We start from the raw sequence: 19,356 nt of genomic DNA on the forward strand, positions 1-19,356 counted from the left end.
AAATACTCATACATCTTAACTACATGGTTAAATCTTGAAAAAATTGCATTGAGAGAAGCCAGACACAAAGGCCACATGTTGTATGATTCCACTTACACGAAATATCCAGAATAGGCAAATCCATACATAGAGAAAGCAAATACAAGAAATCCAACACAAGAGGTTTTTCAATTTTCTATTTCATTTTGAATGCATATATACTGCCTGAATTCTCAAGTAAAAGAAGGAAGTTACTATTTAAATTTATTAAACTGGCAGGTTGGAAGACTGAACTCTATGAAGTTTCTGCTCCCCTTGGTAGAAGGAATAAAAACATGGATGTAGAGCACCTGCTATGCTATGGGAAGTCTGGTGAATTCTTCAGCAATTGCTTGATATCTTGGCTTGGCATGGAACGAAGTCCATCTGGCCTGTAACTGGATCTGAGGGACCAAAGGCAATCTTAGAGAGGATCATGACAAATTCTCTATTTTTTTTTTTTTTTAAAAACTTGAGGTTTTAATAAGGCTTTATCTTTGGAGAAAAATATTACTTACGACGTGTTTTTGCTTAAAGCAATTTATGTTAATAGAAAAGTGTTCTAAAGAAAACCTAAACTCAGCAGTGGGGCATGTTATATTTTTCTCAAACAGACACAGCACTTCTATTGGAAACATAATGAAACATATACCCATAAAAATGCTTTCCCCATCTCCTACCACCACTTAAACATGTTTGATGGTATTCACACAGATAGGGGACCCAAGCCAATGGCCACTGATTAACATGTCTTCTGAGGTCTGCCATCACCTGACAGGATAAAACTAACCTGAATCGACTGCATGCCACATTTTTATGACATGGAGCTATAGAAAAGTCCAGGAATAATTAACTGGAAATGTAACAGAGGAACCTCTCTCTGAGTGGGGCTGCCATACAGCATAATACCTGATTTGGCTTCCCTGAGCACCAGGCTCACTGCAATAACACTTTTTATGCTACTTTCTGATGAAACTAGCAACTCAAGTCACTTGTCAGTGCAATTTGTTCTGAAGAGAGCATGACAGCTGTAGCAGGTATAAAACAGAGGTGCCTTGTTCCACCAAGTGATGCTAATTATGGGTAAGGGCTTTGTAAACACGCCTCTCTGTTCAGGGGAAAGTGAACAACATAGAGTAGAGTGCTGGCATAACCAGAATGACGTCTATAAATAAATAGAAAATAACAGCACTTTTCTAATTGAATGCAGACAGGTAAATAAATCAAGGGGCACTGAAGCCCATTTTAGATACAATGAGTCATTTTCTACTCCCTGACAAAGTGGAAAAGGCAATTGGCTCTCGGAGTTGCCCCAGATGTGGCATGCTGGAAAGAAGGCTTTCTACCTCTACAGCTATCAATGAAAAGTGCATATGTAACACATGTATATGTGGGCACACATGTGTTGGTGTGTGAGATCCCTCAACTGAGAAATCTCACGTTTTATTTTGAGCACCCACACTGAACTGTTTTATTTGTTAGGAATGCATTCAGCTGTGAGAGAAACCCCACAATAACAGCTTGGTCATATAGAAGTTCTTCTCTGTCTTGTTTAAAAGCACAGGCAGATGGTCCAGAGCTGGTTTGGTCCTCAGGTGTCAGACAGCCAGACTCTGCAGTGTGGCTCTGCCCCATGTGGCCCACAGTGACTTCTGTGTTTCAGCAACTGGAAGGAGGACAGGATGGAGAAGAAATGTCAGAGGGCACATTGGCCGTGGGGCCCTTCTGTCTTCCTCTCATTGGCCAGAGCCAGGTCATATGGCCCTATCTAGCTGCAGGGGACTGACAATGTGTCTCCATTGCTGGAGATAAAGAATTTCATCACCATAAAGGGAGAATGGATACTAAAGCTATGTTAAGGGTTGAATTGTGTCCCCCCAAAAGATATGTCGGAGTCCCAATCTCCAATGCCTCAGAATGCGACCTTATTTGAAACAGGGTGATTACAGATGAAATTAGGTGAGTTAAAATAGGGTCATACTAGAGTAGAGCAGACCCTTAATCCAGTGTGACTGTTGTCCTTATAAAGGGAGAATGCCATGTGAGAAGACAGACTACAGGGTAGAAGGCCATATGATAACTGAGGCAGAAACTGAAGCTCTATGATTACTGGCAAACTACCAGAAGTTACAAAGAGGCAAGGAAGGAGCCTCTCTTTCAGATATCAAACTGTTAGCCTCTGGTACTGTAAGGCAACAAATTTCTGTTGTTTTGAGCTATCCTATTTGTGGTATTTTGTTACAGCAGCCCTAGGAAACTAAGACTGGGAACTCCTAGTAAGCTCTGCCATACTTCTTTTTTATAGAGGAAGAAAACTGCTTTGTGGCATGTAATAAAACAAGAACACCTGGGACTCTGCAAGATGCCCGTTTCTTCATTCTTCTTACCCTAAGTCCCTTACTCAAACCACAGAAAGAGAAAATAGGTGGGGGTAAAGAGAAAATAGGTGGGGGTGAAGAAGCAGATCCTAAATTGAAGGATATTTCTTACTCTCCAGGGAGAGGTAAGGGGAAGGCTGCATGGTCAGTTCCTTCTTCCTAAATCTTGCCTTACTGATGTCCAAATTCCACAGCACATCTTTCTTCACCATGAATTTAGATGCTTGTTCAAAAAAGCAACTTCCTCTAGGAATAACTTTCAATGCTTTCAATGTCCATCCACTTTTTCTACACTTTAATTTGAGTAAGTTTCTGAGTTTTCCATCTTTTCATGAGAGCAAAAATCTTTACTGGGAGAAAATGAGGTTGGGCCTGCTCATATAACTTGTTAGAGACAAAGGGAAATACAGTAAATTAGTTATTTAAGTATTTTCATGATTTATTTAAGGTTTTGCTATTTATAGTCATTGGTTAAAAATTCTATTAACCTAGATTAAAAAGAAGAGGGACTTTTTTCATGGGCCTTTTTATCTAAGCAATGAAAAAGAAAGGAAAATTTTCTAATCCTTTTCTTTTTGTACAAAGCTCTTTCTCTAGTTTAGAGATATACAATTGCATGTGCATGAGTGCATATCATATTACATGAAATATGCTCTTGGAAAGCACTGAGAGTATGCATTGAAATTATTCTGTGTACAAGAAGAACTAAGAAAATACATTATGCCAGGAGTTCACCGTGGAAACAATAGCTCAGAATAGCCTTTAGTGCCACTCTACCATGGTGGAGCTTTCATGAAAGCTTTCTTGGAAGTGGCTGCAACTCATGAAAGGAAGGAAAGATCCTTAAAGTAAAAGGAGACGACATTTTTGGGAGTTAAGGGCTGAGCAAGGTAAGGGAGCAGAATTTAAATTCACACCACTGCATTCAGTATGTGCTTACAGCAGAGGAGGAGTCTAGTGGGCAGGAAAGAGCCTGGGCTTTCAAGTTCCATAATGAAGGAGATGATAGCCTTTATTGAGCACCAATGGTATGTCATGCATTTTCCTAGGTGTCTTACATACACATTGTTCACTTAGTCCCTATAAGAACCCAGGGAAACAAGTATGGTTACCCCTATTTCACAGATGAGGAAACGAAGTCTAAAGGAAATTAAAGACCTTGGCCAAGGTCATAGCCACTGAAAGCTGGAGCTGGGGCTTGAATACAGGTCTGTATGACTTCACAGGTTCTGTCTACTACACCATACTAGGTTTTGACATAAGGGAGGCAGAAAAGGAGAAGAGCTTGGAAGCTGGTTTAACCTGGGCCTCCTGCTCACACAAACCCCACACCCTCACTTCTCCACTCGCATCCCCCAACACTAACACATTCATTAAGGCTGGGGGCAGATGCTGTGTCTCCAGGATTTGACATTACACCTAGTGGCTGTGCAGGCCAGTGATAAGGGTACTCGTTCATCATTGGGCTCATTAGTGGTTCTTGGATTTCGTTATTGGTCACCACTTACTAGCAGACTGGACAAGGTAGGGGAGCTTTAGTGGTTAACCAAGGCATATTGTTTTCTTTATAGGCATTGTCTTGGTTCCAGATTAGCCAGGAGCTTTGTTTTGTTTTCAAGTCACGAACATCCCAGCTGTCAAAGTCTTTCCTTCCCAAGCATCTGCAGCCATTCTGCCTTGGGCCATGAGCTCATCTGATCTCTTACTCCAAACTGCCTCACATTTGACCTGGTTTTGGCCAAGAGGCCTTCGATGAAAGGCAAAGTGGTAAAGTGGTATTTGTGAGTCAGTCTTCTCTTTGAGTCAGAAATAAAACAATGCTTCAGCATGTTAGAGGGAGTATGGGGCCATCCTGTGAAGAAACACAAAGGACTCTGCCCTCTTCGTTCTTCTGGGGTGTAAAGTAATTTGTGATGTATAAGGTGGGGGTGGCTGTTGGTGAGAATAAGGAGGAGAAAACCTCAGGGAAGTCAGATGCATTCATTTTTCATTCTTTCCCCAATCTCTCCTTTCTCTCTTTCCCTTCTTCCCTCTTTCTAACTTTTTACTTCTTTTTAACATAGTAAAACCTAGTTATTCAAGGAAACTTTGTTTCTCTTTGATATGCTGACAGAGGAACTTATTCCCAATTTTAATTCAATTATTTAGTAAAACTGTTACAGAATTAAAAAAAAAAATTTCTGGGCTTAGAGCAAAAAAAAAAAGTTGCTGAGTTCTGATTTGACAAATTGAGAACTGAGAGATCTTAGGCAAGTTTCAAACTCTATGAAGCACCATTTCCTCAAATGAAATATGAAGACCTTGCCCACAAGGTTGTTGTCAGACACTAATGAAATAATCTGTGCCTTGTAAACTGTAAAGCTTGTCACAAACATGGTTAGTAGTTTGAGTTCTGATTTCAGACAGGTCTGTGAATGGTCCTTTCTAGAAATGTGACTTGAGCTAACTGCTTTATTTCAGTGGTTCTCGACTGGGGGTGGTCTTGCCCTACCCCCAGGTAATTTTGGCAATGCTCAGAGATATTTTGGTTGTCATAACTGTGTGTAGTGGGGTGGGGGGTAGAGGGTGTAGAGCAATGCGACTAGCATCTAGGGGGCAGAGGCCAAGGATGCTGCTAAACATCCTGCAATGAACAGGATGGGCCTCCACAACAAAGAATTATCCAGCTCAAAATATTGAGAGAGCTGAGGTGAAAAAAACCACTCTTTATCTTAATAAACCTCAGGTTTTTTTTTATCTTACTATAAGACAGAAATAAAGCAATAGTACTTATCTCTTAGAATTGTGCAGGTTAAATGAGATAATGCAGATAAGTCAGAGCCCGGGGCCTGACATGTAGTAAGTGCTCATGGAAGCCAATTCCACACTCACTGTTCCTGCAGCTGCTCTCCTCAGAATCCTTCCTACTCTGTTATCCTTGATTATTAGCCTTTCCTAAACTTACATTAGTAAACACTCATAAAAGTTTGGGTACCCAATATCCATTTCCCCTCTTCAACAGCACACCAGGTTCCTTTCAGAAAATTTCTCTTCCCCAATTACGTGTGGTCTTGGTGGAAATGAAAATCCGTATATCCCTCTCTCTAAGGAAGCCACAGGGGCCACATGTTTCCTCTATGTTCCCCAGCACAGCCAGAAAGAGGGCATGTGACCCAACCTTCATCAATCAAACAGTTTCTTCCAGGACACTGACTCTTTAATGCAAGAAGAAGTGATGAAAACATCAGTAACATGCTGACCCTAGGGACCCTGCTACAAATCTACTGCTCTAGAACTTGGCTTCCCAATTCCACAAAGCCCTTTGATTCCTGTTCTTTCCAGTTCCTTTTCTCCAGCCTCCTGTGGACTTTGTAGGGCTCCTACATCTTCCAATATATTTTCACAGTTGGTTCTATTGCTTGAAATTCCAAAACTCTTAACTGGATCACTTACCCATCAATGATCCAATGAGCAGAACCACAATGCTGTATGTATTATGTCTGTTGGAAGAGAAGATGGGGATGAGGGCATGGATTTGCAGCCTAGCAGCAAAACAGGGAAGAGCTTCTACCTATATTTTTCCCAGTAGCACTGAAGCATTATTTAGTTCCAAGTTCTAAAGCCACAATCTTTATTGAAGTAAAGGCTGAATATTTCTCTTCCAGGCAACTCCTTATCAATAAACATAAATTAGCAAAGTTGTTTTAGCTCTGTCCTGTGGTGAATCCTTTACATTTGGCTAACAGAATTGGGCAATAAGTAAGACAAAATACAGATTTAAGCAAATTCTCAGAAGTGCATGGTATATTTATTGCAAAATACATTTTTGAAGTTATTCTTTTTTTCCACTTTATCTTTACTGTTTGCCTATTCCTATTTTACTACCTGTATAGAATGAAAACTTATATTTTATGTCCATTTTAGAATAGTGTAGCCAAGCAAGGATAGTTGGCTAGTGCTAAGCACAGGGAAGAGCAATTAACAAATTCATTAACTGTTGCTTTTCATTTAGCTGTTTCTCTGACCAGAAAACTCCAATGAGCTTCACTTTCTATTTTAAAATAATAGCTTAATAGCAAATCACAATATTTTAGTGGTTTAAAGTTTGCCAAGCACTTTTACGTTCACAAAGAATATTGTGCAGATACCCTTTCTCATTGCAAATATAACCTATGACGTTCAAGTGTATGACAAATTTAAGCATCTCTTATTTTCTAAGACCGCAAAAGACAATATTGGGAACAGAAATGTAGAGTTGTAATTTTTGAATTTGACAATTATCCTCAACAGACAACACAAGCAGTTATTCCAAGTTTATACTGGTTATTATATTAGATACAAATATGAATTTGTAAAGGCAAATTCTGTATTTATATATGCTCTTGGTGATAGTTGCCATGTCCATGATCCTTGAGTAGAGGCATGTGATGGTCACGTTCATGTGTCAACTTGGCCAGGTAACGGTGCCTGGTTGTCTGGTCAAGCAAACACTGGCCTAACTGTTACTGCAAGGACATTTCATGGCTTGTTAATAAACCAGAAGGCTTTCATTAAATCATCAGTCAATTGATTGCATCTGTGACTGATTACATCTACAGTCAACTAAGGGAGTGTCTTCTGCAATGAGAGAATACAATCAGTTAGATTTAATCCAATCAGCTGAAGACTTTTAAGGGAGAAGAGAGAACTTTCTATTCTTCTTCAGCCAGCCAGCTTCTCCAGGGGAATTCATCAAAGACCTTCTTCCAAGTTGTCAGCTCGCGGCTGACCTATGGAATTTGAACTTGTGCATCCCCACAATTGCATGAGACACTTTTATAAATCTCATATTTACAGATATCTCCTATTGGTTCTGTTTCCCTTGAGAACCCTGACTAATATAAGGCATAAACAAGAAAACTGGATAAACAAGCTTTGCAAATGTTTCCAATAAAATTAAGTTTCTGACAAAGCCAGTTAAATCTTCAATAACTCAGAGGCTCAGTTTTCTCATCTCTATAGTGGAGATAATAACAGTAATTATTTCAGCTGGTTGTTATGATGATTAAATGAGACTATGTGTGTACAGAGTTTAAAATTTATTTAAAGGGTTCTGTTATAGACAAGGATTTTATAATTTCTAATGCTAGGGGAGAAAGCGTTTTGTCAGTTAAGACTCTTTGCCAACATCAACTCAGCTGAGCAGTAGAAACAGTCACTGTCATTCATGTTGAGTCCATAAAAGAGGGAAAATGTCATGGATGGCATCTCTAGAGCAGCCACATATTTCAGAGGGAAATCTAGGATTGGAGAGAATCTGATCTTTTTTCCCCCTTTATTAGAGAAGCTGTGGGTTTATAAAATAATCCTGTATAAAATGCAGGATTCCCATATACCACCCAACCACTAACAACTGGCATTGGTGTGGAACATTTGTTACAACTGATGATAGCACATTTTTATAATCTTAGAGTTAATTAAAGTTCATAGTTTAACTTAGGGTTCACTGTTTGTGTAGTGTAGTTCCATGGATTTAAAGTTTTTTTTTTTTATTCTGTTACCCTATTATACAATCTAACATTTCCCCCTTTAATCACATTCAGATAGATATTTTGGTGCTGTTAATTGCATTCACAATGTTACGAGCCTGAACTTTTTCATTATCATTGATAATCATGAGGACATCTAACTCTCTCCATTTCTCTCCCACTTCCTTCTCTTTCCACAATGGTTAACACAAAGTAGATACTCCTGGTCCTAGGACATGAAGAAGGCAAAAATCATAATTTTCCTTTGATCAGCTCGGATGCAGTCAAAGGAAACGGACTAGAGTGAGCTAAGTTTGGGCTACTGACCCCAAAAAGACTGTGAACCAAGCCTCCTGGCTGTGAATCTATCTTCCCCTTGCTGAATTCCTGGCCGTCTTTCAAACACATTCCAAGTGGCCTCTCTTTCGTGTAGTCTTTTCTAAGCCTCCAATCAGATGTTATCTCATCCGTGTAAGAATGGGTTTACCATCTCTTACGGAATTTACTGTGGGTCTTAATCTCTTACTAGGTTACACATACCTTGAGGGTGAGAACCCCATCAGACTCATTTTTGTATCCTCTCTATGCTCAATACAGTGCTCCATAAAGAGTAGCACTGTGGTGTCAAAGAAGGAACAGAGAGGCTTGGAGTCCAACAGAACTGGGCTTAGATCCTGGCTTTCTACTATCTAGACATGTGACGCTAGAACGCTACTTAGTCTCTCTGAATTCCCTTTTGTCACCTATGAAATAGAGGGAATAATGCTTATCTAGCAGGATTTGAGGTAAGGATTATTGTAGGTCTCAAGATATATTAGTTTCTTCTCTCACATTTGCTTCATCTACATTGTTTCTGATTGAATTCACATGCTTGAAAAAGTTTTGACTCCATATTTTAGAGGAGCAGGGTTTGTAGTAAAGGCATATTCTAATTAAAACTATGAACCAAATTAGGCTTAGAATTAAAGTTTAGGTTAGTTAAATTGGAAACGTAAAATCTATGTAATTGCTTCTTTCTCTAAATTTGCTCTTAAATCTTATCTGTGAATGGTTTAATGTTCGATAGTTTTAGTTTATCTCATTATGAATTTATGTTTCTCTAGTTAGGTGTTTAAACTTTCCGCTGGAAATCTGCAGAAGCCTGGGCAGAAAGATGCCTGGAATGAAAGAGAAAATGCCAGCCTTAAGACCACATGATTGTGGCATCATTGCTACTTGGTGGTGGCATACCCAAATTTCAGGAACATTAAGGTGTAAAAAAAACAGCCCTTGGAGGATGAGTTATAAAGAGATACTTCACATGTATCGTTTTTGTTTGACCAACACTTCATATCTATTGCCTTCTGTATCAGTGAAGTATGAAGAGGCTGAATGTCAAAAATACTTGCCCAGGTATCTTCTTTAAAATGCACTGATAGCACATCTTAAGAGAGGCTAAGAGGGAAAATTTCATCATTACTGACATCTCTACCAAAACATAAACCTCCTGGACCATCTATCATCATCCAGATTTCCTCCCATGCCCTTCCATCATTCATGCTGGAACTCTTGGTCTGTCATCAGCAAACCCTTTCGTATCCTCAATCCCTTTTCTGAACCTCTTGCTCCACCGGCACCTGACTTCCCTACATCTGTCTCAAGTGGTGACCGCTTTTTCTCTCATGCTCCATATACCTCAATACATCGAAATGGGATAGATGTCCTCCCAGCTACCTTTTACTGCAGACAAACTATTTGACTTCCTTTATTTTTCAGAAACCCCAACTCTTTTAAAGCTCACATCATTGACTATTCTATCCAAAAACTCTGATAGCCTCTTTCTACTAGCCTCTTAGTTATACTCCTTTATCGATAATGTTAGTACCTGGTTCACTGTCTTCTTTTTTCATTCTACTCCTGTTATTATTATTCTTGATGAACTCAACATTCATGTGGGCGATCCATCCAATCGCCTGGGCTCTCAGCTCATTAAGTCCATCACCTCCAATTACCTTTTCCTCCATTCCACATCACCACCATTCACTCTGTCAAACCAATAATTGCACCTCCTCAGAAATGTTGGTTTCAAAATCCTTCTTTCTGATACTTCCATTGTTCAACCCCAATGACTCTATTATCTTCACTCTGGAATTTTTTTTTAACCATTTCAAGACCACAAATCCCTTGACCCCACAACATTTTTTACCATCCATCACCCTCCTCATCTATAAACATGATAGTTTTGGCTTCTATGCTCACAGTCTGTCTTCTTTCTTGCCACAGGTGTCATGTCCATGCTTCACTTGTGCTCTGAGTCCCTTTGCTCCTGGAAGTATCCCTTTTTACTCTTGCATTATCAAAATTTCCTTCTCTGTTGGATTCCTGCCATCAGCATACAAACATGCTCTCTTTTCTCCTTCCTTGAACTACCTACCTTCTCTCCATCCCACTCATCCATCCAGTTACTGCCCCCTTTTTTGCTCCTCCTCACAGCTGCATTTATTGAAAGTTGTCTCTACTTCTTCCCATTCTCTCTTTGACCTATTCCAGTTAAGTTTCTGGCCCTGTCACCCTAACAAAAATGCTTTCATCAATGACCTCCCTGTTTCCAATCAAATCAAATTCTCATTTCACCTCTCAGCAATTTTCAATATAGTGAACTATTTCCTATTTAAAAGCCTTTCCTTCTTGCCTTATCCTTGTTTTCAAACATTACTGCTCATATAGCCCTTAAAAGAATTTTATAAAGCTTTGTAGACCCTTGTGTATTTTTAGAATTGACAACTGTATTTTTCATAGTAAGTTTAAATGGTTGCTCAGGGTAGAATTTCCAACATATTATAAACATTGACATTTTAAAATAAAACTGTGATACTGCTCTTTAAAAATGTACCCAGTGGAATCTAAGCATCATTAACAATTTGATACTCATCATCATCCACTTAGAACATACACAGACTTCTTCAACAGCTGGAACTTTTACATTGTTCCCCCTTTCCCTTGAACCTTTATTTCCATTTTACCTTCCCCACAGAAATTTTCCCAGTATAATCATTTTACCACTCTACCAACTTCTCTGCAACTAAAGTATATATATAAATTGAAATTCAAACTTTTAAAATTTTCTTTTACTAGTAAGTCTCTACAAATTAAAACATTTCTTCTGGTTTCAGTTATCATTATGGTTACTTAATTATTTACATGACTGAAATAACCTAAATACTGTATATTACAAATTTTGATGAAAATTTTAACCTAAAGGGAAATATTTATTATACAAATAAATTCTTATTGTCTAGGCTAATGCTTTTCTTTTTTCTCAGTTCATGAATCCACAGACACCACTACTTGTCATTATAATGGTAAGAGTTCAGCATCAATTCTCTCCCTATTTTTCTTTTTAAAAGATTTAAGCTCCAAGAAAGCCTATTTATATAAGTAATTAGACAGAAATTTTGTTATACAAATGCTATTCAATTCTTGGAAGTCCTTCCAAGTTATATGCAAAAAATCATATAGGAACCTATCTCTTAAACGTTTTCTAATGAGCCATCAGTGTCAATTCAATTGGGTTCTACAATTTTGTGGAAGCAAAGAATTGGACATCATCTGACTTGCACAAGGATATCACAGTTACTAAGTTTATGAACACCTATATTTCTAACTGTACTTTTTTGCCTAGAAAATTTTCACACTGCTGGACACTGCTCCTAAGTAAGATTCGGCACAGGTGAAAGTTGGAGAAAGCTGATTGTGAATGGGGGTTGGGATGGAGAATCTCTAACTCTACTAGGCGCATTCTCAAGTAGGCAAGCTTTTGGAGCGAGTACCTAACAAGCTGAGGATCTGGAAACCACCTTCCTTGAAACTATCTATGTCTATGCTCCCCTTGGAAAATCTTTGTCCAGTTTGAAGACTTCTGGTTAACATGAGATTACACTTGCCTGGTTGTCCTCCTAACTCAATAATAGCCTTCCTTCTCATTTCCTGTGGTGGCTATTATTCCTCAGCTTAGCCCTAGATCATTTCTGCACTCCCTTCCTTTCTCTTTTTTGGCCATCTCTTCCCTAGGTGATCTTAATACGAATCCTTCAAATACTATGGATAAGCTGATGCACCCTAACTTTTATCTCCCACCATGATCTCTCATCTGAGCTCATTTTTATAAATCCAACTTCCAACCTGATATCTCTGTATGAAAACCTAATTGACATCCTAAACTTATCATGTCTAAAGGAGAACTTGTGATTCTCTAGTGCCACTTCTTCCCAACCTGTTCCTCCCCAGTCTTCCATACCTGAAAAAGTAATAATATCATCCTCCCAGTTCCTAAATCCAAAAACCTAGGAGTTATCCTTAGATTTCTCTTCCCTCTTCCCCCATTCCACACATCAGTGCTCCTTTAAAAACATGCCAAATTCATCCACTTCTCTTCTTCATCATCTTTGTTGTTCTCTCTTCTGTCTGAAGCACTTAGTGGCTCACGTGGAAGACTGTGTGATACCTCCTGGCTGGTCTCCCTGCTTTTACTCTGTCACCCCCACCCAAGTGATCCTTTCTTCACAAAGCAGCCATAGTGTCTTTTGAAAATGTAAATCAGATCATGCCATTCCACTGCCAAAAACTATAATGAAAATAATTCCAATTCCTAATTACAGTCTACAAGGGTTTGTGTGATCTGGACTCTTCCTACCTTTCTGACCCCAGTTTCATGTCCGTCTGTCTCTTGCTTGCTGTTCCACTTGCATGGACCCTCTTTCCTGTTCCTAAACAAGCCACACTTGTTTTGCCTCAGGACCTTTACACTTGCTGTTTTCTTAGCTTATACTCTCTGCCCCAGATTGTCCCACAGCTGTCTTATTTTGTTTCCTCAGCCTCAGCTCACACAGCATCTCCTTTTATAGACCTTTTCTGACCACCTTCCTCTCCATTCCATTATTCTGCTTTATTTTTCATGGCACACATTCTACTAGAAATTAGTTGTTCTGTGCTATAAGGTTATTGTCTGGTTCTACTGCTAGAACCTAAACTCCATGAAAGTAGAGCTCTTTTCCATCTTGTTTATCTCTGTATCCCCAATGCCAAAAAAGTGTCAGACATGTAGTAGATGTTCAACAGATATTTACTGAATGGATGTAGAGATTTCCACTGTGTTCTCTATGGTCTTATTTCAGTATGGGAACATGCCTCAGTGGTATTTCCAGGGAAGAACAAGTTAGTACAATAGGCTTAGATAATAACTACCCTCTCCTATCGCAACTGGGCACTGACTTGGAACTGGAGCTGGAATTGTGGGACAGGGGACAATCACGGGCTATGAAGTCAAAGAGTATAAGGATTTAAACCAGTACTGCCAGTTTCCAGCTGTATGCTCTTATGCAAGTCACATCATTCTTTATGTTTCAGGTGCTTCATACATAAAATGGAGATAGTAACTTGTAGGATTGTTCTAAGAATTCAAAATAATGTAGGTAAGTGGCTGGCACACAGTGAACATTCAACTAATGGTAGTTGTAGCTGACGGTATTAGTGCCTGACAGATCCCCTAGGATTCTTTTTACTTGTCTTACCTGTGCCAGTGACTGACTATAGGGTGAGGTTATAACAGTCCTCCCTTGCCTCAAGGCAGACCAAATCCTGTGGAACCCTGAAACACTGGAACTGGACTGCTACTTCCATACACCCATATGTCCCTGCCAGTTCAGACTAAAGCTAATTTTCGCCTGACACTATCTGCTTGCATATAATATAATAAATCACAGGTACATCACTCCCTGTCTCAGTCTCTCTTCTATGGAAGCTTACTAGGATGGTAGTTATCAGCTTTCATTCTACTAGAAAACATTTATGGGGGTGACATTATCAACATAACAATGTAAAACAACTGCTAAAAAATCCTCCCCAGAGATTTAGCAAATAAAAGGATAGATCCCACTTACTTAGAACTCTGGAGGACAGTAGAGACTGGAGAAGGTCTCCACAGATGCTGAACTGAAGAAACAGAAAAATTTCAGGTGGGAGAATTCTGTCCTGACTGCTGGGTAAGTCCCATTCCCCTCCCTGTCACTCAGTTCGGTGCAGCCTGGGAGTCAAACAGAAGCAGCACAGCCTAGGTCCCTCCCACCGTGGACAGAGACTCTAGAGCAACTCACAGAAATGAGTTAGAACTCCACACATATCCGGACACAGGGACCTAAGTCTGCAGAGACACAGGGGAGGACATAAGCCACTGAGGAGTGCTGCCTACAAAAGCACCCCCAGGGGCAAGAGAGAGAGAGAGAGAGAGAGAGAGATGGGGGGGGGTGGGTGGGCAGGCTGGGACATAGAGGCTGGCAAGAACCATTGTGCCCTCACTCAATCCAGTTTCAGTCAGCTGACTACCTAAAGGCAAAACAGACTTTTCTGAAGTCACCTACTTTTCTGGATTGACTCTGTCCGGCTCCCCTGAGCAAGATATCCTAAAGGAGAAGAAACCAGAGGCAGAAAAGCTTCACAAAAAAATAAAAGGATGATGTTTAAACTGAACTGTTGTAAGATCAGACAGGTTCCAGAACTGACAAGTTTGAGGAAAATAGGGCATTGAGTGAGGGAGAGAATTTAAACAAATCACAGGAGCTGGAGAGAAAAGTCTGCACAAAAACAAACAGATCAAGATTCCTGGAGAAGGAACAGGAAAGGAAGACCTCTCCTGGAGGTAAAACAATTACACAAAAATATTTGTACCACATATTCAGGAGCAAGAATCAGAAAAAGAGCTGAAAAATTATGAACGGTTAAGCACAGGCTATGCTGGAGGTCTAGTCTATGTTAGACCAAGTATCAAAGAAGAGCTTTAACACAAAACCCTAGACAAGAAGGAGAAATGGACCTTCAGAAATAACTCATTAAGATAATCAGATGCCTAGACATCAGGAAAAATGACAAGTCATTCTGAGAAACAGGAAGATATGGCTCAGTCAAGGGAACAAATTAAAACTTCAGAGGAGACTCAGAAGTTGGAACAACTAATCAAAGATGTTCACATATTTCATAGATCAATTTAAGGAGATGAAAGAAAATATGCAAAAAGAGATAAAGGATATTAAGAAGACAACATGTAAGCATAAAGAAGAATTTTAAAGTATAAAAAGAAACATAATAGAAATTATGGGGATGAAAGAAACAATAGGAGTGATTTAAAATACACTAAGGTAAACAGCAGCAGATTTGAATAGGCAGAAGAAAGAATCAGAGAACTAGAAGATAGGAAAATCAAAATCACAGATTCAGAAGAACAGATAAAGAAAAGAACAGAAAAAACTGAGCAGGGTCTGAGGGATCTGAGTGACTGCATGGAGTACACAAACATATGAGCCATGGATATATGAGAAGGAAAAGAGAAGAGAAAAGGTGCAGAAAGAACATTTGAGAAAATAATAGCTGAAAGCTTCCCAACTCCTATGAAAGACATATATATATATATATACATGTCCAAGAACTTCAACATATTCCAAAAAGAATACATACTAACAGATGTACAGCAAAACACATACTAATTAGAATACCAAAATCCAAAGATCAAGAGAATTCTGAAAGCAACAACAGAAAAGTGATTCATCACATACAAGTCGTCCTCAATAAGATTAAGTGCCGATTTCTCATCAGATACCATGGAGGCAATAAAGCAGTGGTATGATACATTAAAGGTACTGCAAGAGAAAAATTGCCAGCCCCAAATTATTTATATAGCAAAACTGTCCTTCAAAAATGAGGAAGAGTTTAAAATATAAACAGATAAACAGAAACTGAGAGAGTTCATCAACAAGAGATCTGCGCTACAAGAATTACTAAAGGGAGTTCTACAGGTTGAGAGGAAAAGACAGGAGAGAGTGACTTGGAGTAGTGTGAAGAAATAAAGATCATCAGTAAGGGTAACTAAAAGGGTAAACGCAAAACCCAAAAGCACTGTATCCTTAATATACAATTCTACTCTTTAATTCATGAAAGAATCAGAATACAATAGAACAAGAAAAACAGATATTTCTGGATAACAGACATGGAAAAAATAAAGTGGTAAATTGGGACAAAAACAGCATAAAGAGGGGAAACAGAGAGATATGGGAATAGAAATAGTGAAATAGTGTATGCTATTGAAGCTAAGTTGTTATCTTTTCAAATTAGCAGGTTATAGATAGGTTGTATAATATAAATCTAAGGAAACCACTCTGAAAGTATTTTAAAAATATTCAGAAACAGAAATGAGAAAGGGATCATTCAAATACACCACAAAAGAAAAACAATACTGAAAAAGGAGGTTGCAATAAAGGAAAAGAGATATAAAAACTAAAGAAAAAATGGCTGAAGTAACTATTGCCTTTATGGTAATAACACTGAATGTTAATAGATAGCACCCCCCTCTCCCAATCAAAAGAAACAGGTTGGCAGAATGGATAAATAAGCATGAATCAACTATATGCTGTTTACAGGAGAGTAACCTTAGACCCAAAGACACAAAAGGGTGAAAGTGAAAGGATGGAAAAAGATATTCCATGCAAACAGTAACTAAAAAGAGAGCTAGGATAGTTATTCTAATATCACACAAAATAAACTATAAGTCAAAAACTGTTATAAGAGACAAAGAAGGACACCATATATTAACAAAAGGGTCAATCTGACAAGAAGAAATAACATCATAAATATTTACGCACCCAACCACAGTGCTCCAAAATACATGACGCAAGCACTGGAAAAGCTGAAGGGAGAAATGGACAACTCTACAATAATAGTTGGAGACTTCATCACTCTCATCAACAGAACATTTAGATAGAAGATCAATAAGGAAACAGAGAACTTGAATAACATGATAAATAAACTAGACATAACAGACATATACAGAGCATCATACCACAAAACAGCAGGATATACATTCTTCTCAAGTGGACATGGTGAATCCTCCAGGATAGACTACATGTTGAGTCACAAAACAAGTCTCAATAAATTTAGCAAGACGGAAACCATACAAAGCATCTTCTCTGACCATAATGGAATGCAGCTGGAAATCAATAACAGGTGGAGAACTGGGAAATCCACAAATATAATGGAAGTTAAGTAGCACTCTGAAGCAATCAGTGGGCCAGAAAGAAATTGCAAGGGAAATGGGTAAATATCTTGAGAGAAATGAAAACGAGAATACAACATATCAAAACTTATGGGATGCAGAGAAGGCAGTGCTGAGAGGGAAATTTATAGCCCTAAATGGTTACATTAAAAGAGAAGAAAGAGCTAAAATCAAAGACCTAACTTCAAACTTGGAAGAATTAGAAAAAGAATAGCAAACAAAACCCAAAGGAAGCAGAAGGAAAGAAAAAACAAAGATTAGAGTGGAAATAAATGAAATCGAGAATAAAAAATACCAAGAGAGAATTAAGAAAACCAAAGGTTGGTTCTTTTAAAAGATCCATAAAATTGACAAACCCTTGCTAGACAAACTAAAAAAAGATAAGACTCAAATAAATAAAATCAGAAATGAGAGGAGAGACCTCACTACTCATCCCACAGAAATAAAGAGGATCATAAGAAGATACTACGAGCAACTGTATGCCAACAAATTAGACAACCCAGATGAAATGGACAAATCCCTAGAAACACATGAACAACCTACACTGACTTGCCAAGAAATAGAAGACCTCAACAGACCAATTACAAACATAAATAACTGGTCATCCAAAGCATCAAAACAGAGAAAAGCCCAGGACTAGATTGCTTCACAGGTGAATTCTACCAATCATTCCAAGTAGAATTACTACCAATCTTGCTCAAACTCTTTCAAAAAATTGAAGAGGAGGGAACACTACCCATTCTATGAGGCCAACATCACCCTAATACCAAAGCCAGATAAAGATACTACAAGAAAAGAAAATTGCAGACCAATTTCTCTTATGAATATAGATGAAAAAATCCTCAACAAAATATTTGCAAATTGAATCCAATAGCACATCAAAAGAATTATATACTATTATCAGTTGGGTTTTATTACAGGTAAGCAAGGTTGGTTCAACATAAGAAAATCAATAATGTAATACATCACATCCACAAAACAAAGGGAAAAAACCACATGATCAACTCCATTGATGCACTAAAGGCATCTGATAAAATTCAGCATCCTTTCTTGATAAAATCTAGGAATAGAAGGAAACTTCCTCTTTATGATAATGGATGTATATGAAAAACCCACCGCTAACATCACACTCAACAGTGAAAGTCTGAAAGCTTTCTCTCTAAGGCTGGAAACAAGACAAGGATGCCCACTGTCACCACTGTTATTCAACATTGTACTGGAAGTTCTAGCAAGAGCAATTAGAAAAAAAAAAAAGGAAGAAAGAAAGAAAAGGTATCCAAATTGGAAAAGAAGATGTAAAACTTTTACTATTTGCAGATGAAATGATTCTATATATAGAAAGTCCTGAAAATTTGACAAAAGGCAAACAAACAAGTAATACACTAGTAATGAACTATACACTAGTAATGAACTATCTGAAGAGGAAATCAAGAAAAAATGTCCATTTACAATAGCAACTAAAAGAATCAAATATCTAGGAATAAATTTAACCAAGGATGTAAAAGACGTGTACACAGAAAACAAAATGAGAGAGTACCCGTATCTCATACCATATACAAAAATTAACTCAAAATGGATCAAAGAACTAAATATAAGAGCCAGGACTATAAAATTTGACAAAAGCAAACAAACAAAAAGAGCAAACAAATTCTGCAAAGTGGAGGGGTACCAGATCAACACACAAATAAATTTGATCAACACATAAAAACCAGGACTTTCTATATATAGAATCATTTCATCTGCAAACAGTAAAAGTTTTAAGTCTTCTTTTCCAATTTGGATACCTTTTCTTTCTTTCTTCCTTTTTTTTTTTTCCTAATTGCTCTTGCTAGAGCTTCCAGTACAATGTTGAATAACAGTGGTGACAGTGGGCATCCTTGTCTTGTTTCCAGTCTTAGAGAGAAAGCTTTCAGACTTTCACTGTTGAGTGTGATGTTAGCGGTGGGTTTTTCATATACATCCATTATCATAAAGAGGAAGTTTCCTTCTATTCCTAGAAGGAACTAAAAGAATCAAATATCTAGGAAGAAATTTAACCAAGGATGTAAAAGACTTGTACACAGAAAATAAAACAAAAGATTGCTAAAAGAAATCAAAGAAGATCTAAATAAATGGAATGATATTCTGTGTTCATGGATTGGAAGACTAAATATCATTAAGAAGCCAATTTTGCCCAAAACAATTTATAGATTCAATGCAATCCTAATCAAAATTCCAACAGTTACTTTGCAGAAGTGGAAAAGCCAATTATCAAATTTATTTGGAAGAGAAAAGGAACCTGAATAGCCAAAACCATCTTGGAAAAGAACAAAGTTGGAGGACTCATATGTCCTAACTTTAAAGCATATTACAAAGCAACAGGGGTGAAAACAGCATGGTAAGGATACAAGGATAGATA

The sequence above is a fragment of the Choloepus didactylus genome, chromosome 5, assembly GCF_015220235.1.
Source record: "Choloepus didactylus isolate mChoDid1 chromosome 5, mChoDid1.pri, whole genome shotgun sequence".
NCBI lineage: Eukaryota > Metazoa > Chordata > Mammalia > Pilosa > Megalonychidae > Choloepus > Choloepus didactylus.